The sequence below is a fragment of the Myotis davidii genome, unplaced genomic scaffold (genome assembly GCF_000327345.1).
Source record: "Myotis davidii unplaced genomic scaffold, ASM32734v1 scaffold95, whole genome shotgun sequence".
NCBI classification, from domain to species: domain Eukaryota; kingdom Metazoa; phylum Chordata; class Mammalia; order Chiroptera; family Vespertilionidae; genus Myotis; species Myotis davidii.
In genome coordinates this window covers 708,237-714,388 of record NW_006286950.1, presented here as the reverse complement: position 1 = coordinate 714,388, position 6,152 = coordinate 708,237, and positions in this window count along the sequence as shown.

Sequence of the window (6,152 nt, the reverse complement as noted above, 5' to 3'; positions counted from 1 at the left end):
CCCCCTGATTGGCCCTGCTCTGTTCATGACAGGGGGTGGCACCGCAACCTCCCCATCGACCCTGCCTTGAGTGTGACAGGGGACGGTGCCCCACCCCCCCAATCGGCCCTCCCCTGAGCATGACTGAGGGTGGCATCAAACCCTCCCGATCGCCCTGCTCTGTGCATGACAGGGGGTCGAGCCCCAACTCCCCAAACGGCCCAGTTCTGAGCCCGACCAGGGTCTGCACCTAGGGATTGGGCCTGCCCTCTGCCACCCAGGAGCAGGCCTAAGCCAGCAGGTCGTTATCTCTCGAGGGGTCCCTGACTGCGAGAGGGCACAAGCCGGGCTGAGGGACACCCCCCCCTGAGTGCACAAATTTTTGTGCATCGGGCCTCTAGTAATCAATAAGGATAAATATATTATATAGAATTCTTTAGATTAAATTCAGTGCTTTCTATTTTATTATTATTATTTTTTAAATCCTCACCCAAGGATAAACTCTCATTGATTTTAGAGAGAGAGAGAGGGAAACATGGATGTGAGAGTGAAACATCAATCACTTGCCTCCAATCGACCCACAATCCAGAAATCAAACATGCCACCTTTCAGTATTCAGGACCATGCTTCAACCAACTGGCCAGGGCTAAATTTAGTTCTTTATAAACAGCTACATTGAATGTCAAATACTTGTTTAATATGAAATGTTGGCTCATTTGCCAAAATAAATTGATATGTAGAAGTCAGTTTTGTTGTCTATGGTTAGTAATTGTCCTGCAGACCTATTTCATTTGTCAAAAATGGTATTAAAATATGAGTAACACTTATAATCAAATACCACAATTTGATTTTCACTACATTGTTTAGAACATATTTGGCAACAATTTGGTGGAATAATTAACTTATAGTAGCTTACCCTAATTAGGGTTCATTTTTTCTCACAAAAAAGGTCTAGAATTAAGATATTGTTGTTGATAGCCCTAACCGGTTTGGCTCAGTGGATAGAGCATCGGCTTACGGATTCAAGGGTCCCAGGTTCAATTCCAGTCAAGGGCATGTACCTTGGTTGCGGGCACATACCCAGTAGGGAGTGTGCAGGAGGCAGCTGATCAATGTTTCTCTCTCATTGATGTTTCTAACCCTCTATCTTTCTCCCTTCCTCCCTGTGAAAAATCAATAAAATATATTTTAAAAAAAGATATTTATACAGTTACCCAACAATATAAATTCTAATGGACCCAAGATGGCTACTACAGCTCCAAATAGCACATCCTATTTAAGTAAGGAAGAGGAATAAAGAGAAGATGATAGCAACATCGGCCATCTTTTTTGAGGAAAGCAAAAGCTTTGCCACAGTCCCAACTCACTATGCCTGATTTACTTTCCCTGCGGACAATTTATTCACTTGGCAATCCTTAGCATAGAAGACTGAAAAAAAAATGTTACTAGGGTTGGAGGACTTGTTGTTCCCCCCAATACATGTTTTTGTTTTTGTTTTTCTCCCAAGAAAGCATGGCTGAATACATTTGAGGTAGGTGGCATAAAATGTCAACACATATATTTACTATTGGAGGATAAAAAAAATAAATATAAAAAAACGGGAAATATTGTGCTTCATCCCTTCAAAGGCATCAATTGACTAGAGCTAGAAACAAAGTCTCTCTACCACATATTTATTTCCTGTGAGGCTCCCTTAGGAATTTATGTTTATGGTTCTAGTATTGCAGTAGTAACCAGGGACTTGACTATTTATCCTATAGCATATAAAAGGTAATGATGATACTTATTATGCATAATTGTTCTTCGGGTGAATAATTGTTATTTTTTTCAGTCCCCCTTTACATTAGTTCCCCTGTAGGTTTTCTTTAGTTGTTTCTTTTTTTCCTTTGAATTCCTTTCTCTATTATACCTTTACCTTATTTCTCTACTTTTTCTCTTCCCCAAGTTTTTACTTCTTGCTTTTGTTCAGATTTATTTTGTAACAGAATTCATTCTTCTATTATCCTCTGTATTATCTGTATTATTTTTTCATCTACCTAAATCTTCTCTTTTCTCCTTTTTTTTCAGAAGTCTTATGCTTCCAACATGTACTGTATTGTTTTTGTCCCTCACTACTAACTTTCAGTGTACTCTTACTATGTACATGCTATATTTCACTATTTTCCTCATTGTTTTTAGACCTTCTTTTTTAAGTTTCTCATAAATTTCTTTATTCAATTCCTATTTTTATCTCTAGCAAAACATAACATAAATGTTATGTGTGATGTAAGATTTTAAATTACTTAAATGTATTCTTTTACTAATAAAAGAATAAATAAGTGATCCACGACTGTATACATATGCAATATAAATAAAGTGAATTTTGAATACATTTTTTAATGAAAAAAAATGTTATTTTATCAGCTTATTGTTCAGTGTGCATATATAGTTTGCATCAAATGCAAACTTTCCTGCAAAAAGTCTTGAGAACATAAGCTGAGAAGGATAATGGCAAGCTAAACAAAGAGAAAGAGAAAGCATGGATGAATGGTAGAATGATTAATGCTGTATCTAAACAGTACAGGTATTTGAAACTTATGTTAAGTAGTCAGAAAACAAATTGAACATTTACTTTTCCAAAGGGATTAAGAAATGTGGTTGATTATACCTTCTAAATGAAGCTTTGAGTAAACTGCTGTCTTGATTGATTTCTTTGGTATTTGCTAACTCTGCAACTGAACATTCTGTTGGGAATTCTTTTATTTGTATGTTTCCCAAAGATGTGAATTAACTCATAATTAATGGGATTAATACAAACATTATGAAACAGCTGTTACATTTTTATTAACAACTATACTGGAATCTAACCAAATACAATTTTTTTAGAGACAATGGTGGTATTTGCATAAAACTTTTCACCATTAAAATGCCAGAACTTAAAAGAGCATTTCACTAGAACTTGATGGGTAAAAAGAAACTCAAAATGATATTTAATTATGAGTCTAGCATAATTTAATTCTATTGTTTATTTGAAAGCAAATAACTATATTTATTTATTCAGGATTATTAAAACTAGATTTCATCATGCATCATAAGGTACTTTTTGAGTAACTTCTACACACCAGACACTGTAGGGATATGAAGTTGAATAAAACAAAGAAGTTTAATACATTGGAAGATCTGGCAATGTAGTACAAAAAACAGTAGTGAGGATTATTAAGGGAGCAAAAGCAATGCTCTGAGAGAGAATAGCATAAGTGGAAGGAGCTTTTTTTTGACACATTGATCATGGGAAGCCACTCTAAAAAAGTGTTACTTAGGGTGACGTCTGCAAGGTGACAAAGGACCAGCCATATAGGAATGGGAGTGACAGCATTATAGGCAAGAAATTTCCAGCAGGGCAAATTATATCAGAAGAAAAAACTTGGCTCTTTCAATCACCTGAAAGAATTACCGGTGTAGTTAGAACTAATGTGAGAAGGACTGTGACCAATTAGGAAGGGCTTAGATCAGTCAAGGAGTTTTGATTTTGTTTGTTTTAAGTGCAGCAGAGAGAGGTCCACTAATGTGTCTTTCATTTCTACAATTTGTGAGGACATGTACACTTGTTTTGAACTTTAATACTTAATACAATCATTTATTATTAATTTTCAAATATATATACTTACTTAAAAAAGTATAACTTCTCATACACCTGTCACTCATATTTACCGATGCTGCTATAAAAAAGTTTGTTCTTAGCCATTTGGTTGATTGATCACCATACTCAATGGGGTACTACATTTCATTTTTACATGCCACATTATTGGGCATGTAAAGAACTAATACCTAGATTTACCAAGACCATGGTTCCTGAAAGCTTACTACCAGGAGTTTAAAATAATTAGTTTCCAGAATGTCTTTCTCATTTTTAGATCAGATTTAGGAGAGGAATAATTAAATACTGTCAAGATAAGAATGAAAGACTAATTCAATCAAATAAAGATGGACTCTAAATTCCTATTTGCAAGATAGCTTTGCAATAGAGATTTTATAAAAGTAGTAAAAGACATGTAATAGTAGAAATGAACCTGCTTTTGCCACCAGAGAACTGAGTGTGATTCCTGGCCCAGTAATTTAATAGTTGGCATCATTAAAGTCAGTTGTCCATTGGAACTTCATTCATTAAATATTATTATTCATCTACAGGTTTTCCATGTAGATTAAATAAAACATCATAATGGTAAGTTTCATATCATTTTTTTACTGGGCTATAGTTCACTTCATATATTCATTTAAGGTAGTTATATTTTTTAAAAAAAAAGAGGAGGAAAAGGGAAGTTGGAGTATGGAGGTAATATTAAATATACCATAAGTGGGTCATTTTATCTGTCTTATAACTTTTTTTAAGTTGATAATTTTGACTTGGGTCTTTAAAGGGTTAAATAAATCAGAATCTTCAAATGGAAATACACATTTCAAGAAGAAATTTATTGTTTTAGAATTATGATTTAACAAAACTATCTATGACCAATTAAAGCCACCGTTTCCCAAGATCTGCACATTTTGTCTTTGGGAGGGAACAGGTTGATCACTTAAATAGGATCCCTGAGTAACAAAGTCAGGAAAACTCTGGGGCATTGGCAAACAAGATGTAGCTGCAGGGGATTGCAATGAGTCCCCTGAAGTAAAATTACTTGGGGAAGGTGGAGTGCAAAGCCTTGGGGTTGACTTTAAAATAAGCAGAACTAAGCATCCTTGAAGGAATCCTATGACTTGTCACTTTTATGTTCCCTACATTTAAAGCATGCCAAAATAATTGTAGTTCCCTGAATCTGTTATGTTTCTTATCTCTTGAGTTTTTTGAACTTCTTTCCTCCTTTTGGAATGCCATACCTTTTCCTACCACCTCTCCATCTTCCTTAAATTAGTTTCTCTTCCCATTCTTGAATTAGCCCAATACATGACTTAGCTAAATCTCTATCTGAATTAAATGTGCTAGGCCTGATCAGTATATTGTCCTAGGCATTTGTATCTCATAACTTTTACCATACTATATTATTATTAGACTTCCAACTAGACAGAGAAAGAGAGTTATGACTTTTCATTACTAGCTCCTAGTAGTTTGCCTGCCACATAACACTTCTTTTCCTAAATAATTCAAGGATGTCTGAAAGAATGGATGAACATTAGAGGCTGGATATTACTCTGTCATTATTCAAGGCATCACTAGAAAGTTTTTACAGATCCATTTATAGCTAAGGTTCAGGATCTAAAGAAGGGGGTGCACACAAATAAAAACACTAGACAAGAAATATGAATTTAGAAGGCATAGGAGCCAGGTAAAAACTTCTCTCTAGTGGAGAAGCTCACTGAAACTGGGTCCTGTCTGCTTTTATTCACTTGAATACACATTTGCCCTTTAGTAATGTATACAGGCATATCAAAGGTAAAGTTTGGTAAACAGTAAAAGGATTATCAGGTTAGGGAATTGCCTTCAGCCATTGAGCCCACAGCAGGGCAATATTATGCTGATTTTCAGCCCTGCTGAATATCAAAGTCCATTGGCCTTCCAAAGGGTCTTTTTGCATGATATGTTAATTACTCTTGGTTTTAGTCTCTGGCAAGTTTCAATAAGTCATTGTTATCCTGCACTAGACTTCTAAGAAATATGACTTCAATTCTTTCAGAATTAAAGAATTGCTTAGTAAAATTCAGATCTTTTTAATTATGTGTTCTTTGGTATATTGATATAATATGTTTTAATTAACTTCTGTATTTTAATTTTTGAAATAATCTAGAAGCATTTCATACCTTTTGCCTGTAGGAGAAACATATTAACTGAAGCTTTATGATCTGGTCATTGATGTATTGCCAATACCTAGTCTAAAACATAGTATGTTAAAAATAAATGCTTAGACATTAATGAATAAATTGATGCTAAGATTCCTTCTTGAATATGTAAATTATTAGGTACATATTAGACAGATGCAATACTATTACTAATTTGAGATTTTTAATGTTACTTGGAAAAAACTAAGGAAGTTTATGTGATTTATTGGATTTTTATAACTGTCCTATTTTGATACAAATATAAAAAAATTATTGGTGTAATCATTATAAAGTATGCTTTTAGGATTTTAAATAAACTTATCGTCCTAGATGTACAAAAACTGTGCTCTCTTATTTATTTTCTAGATATACATTTAAATATG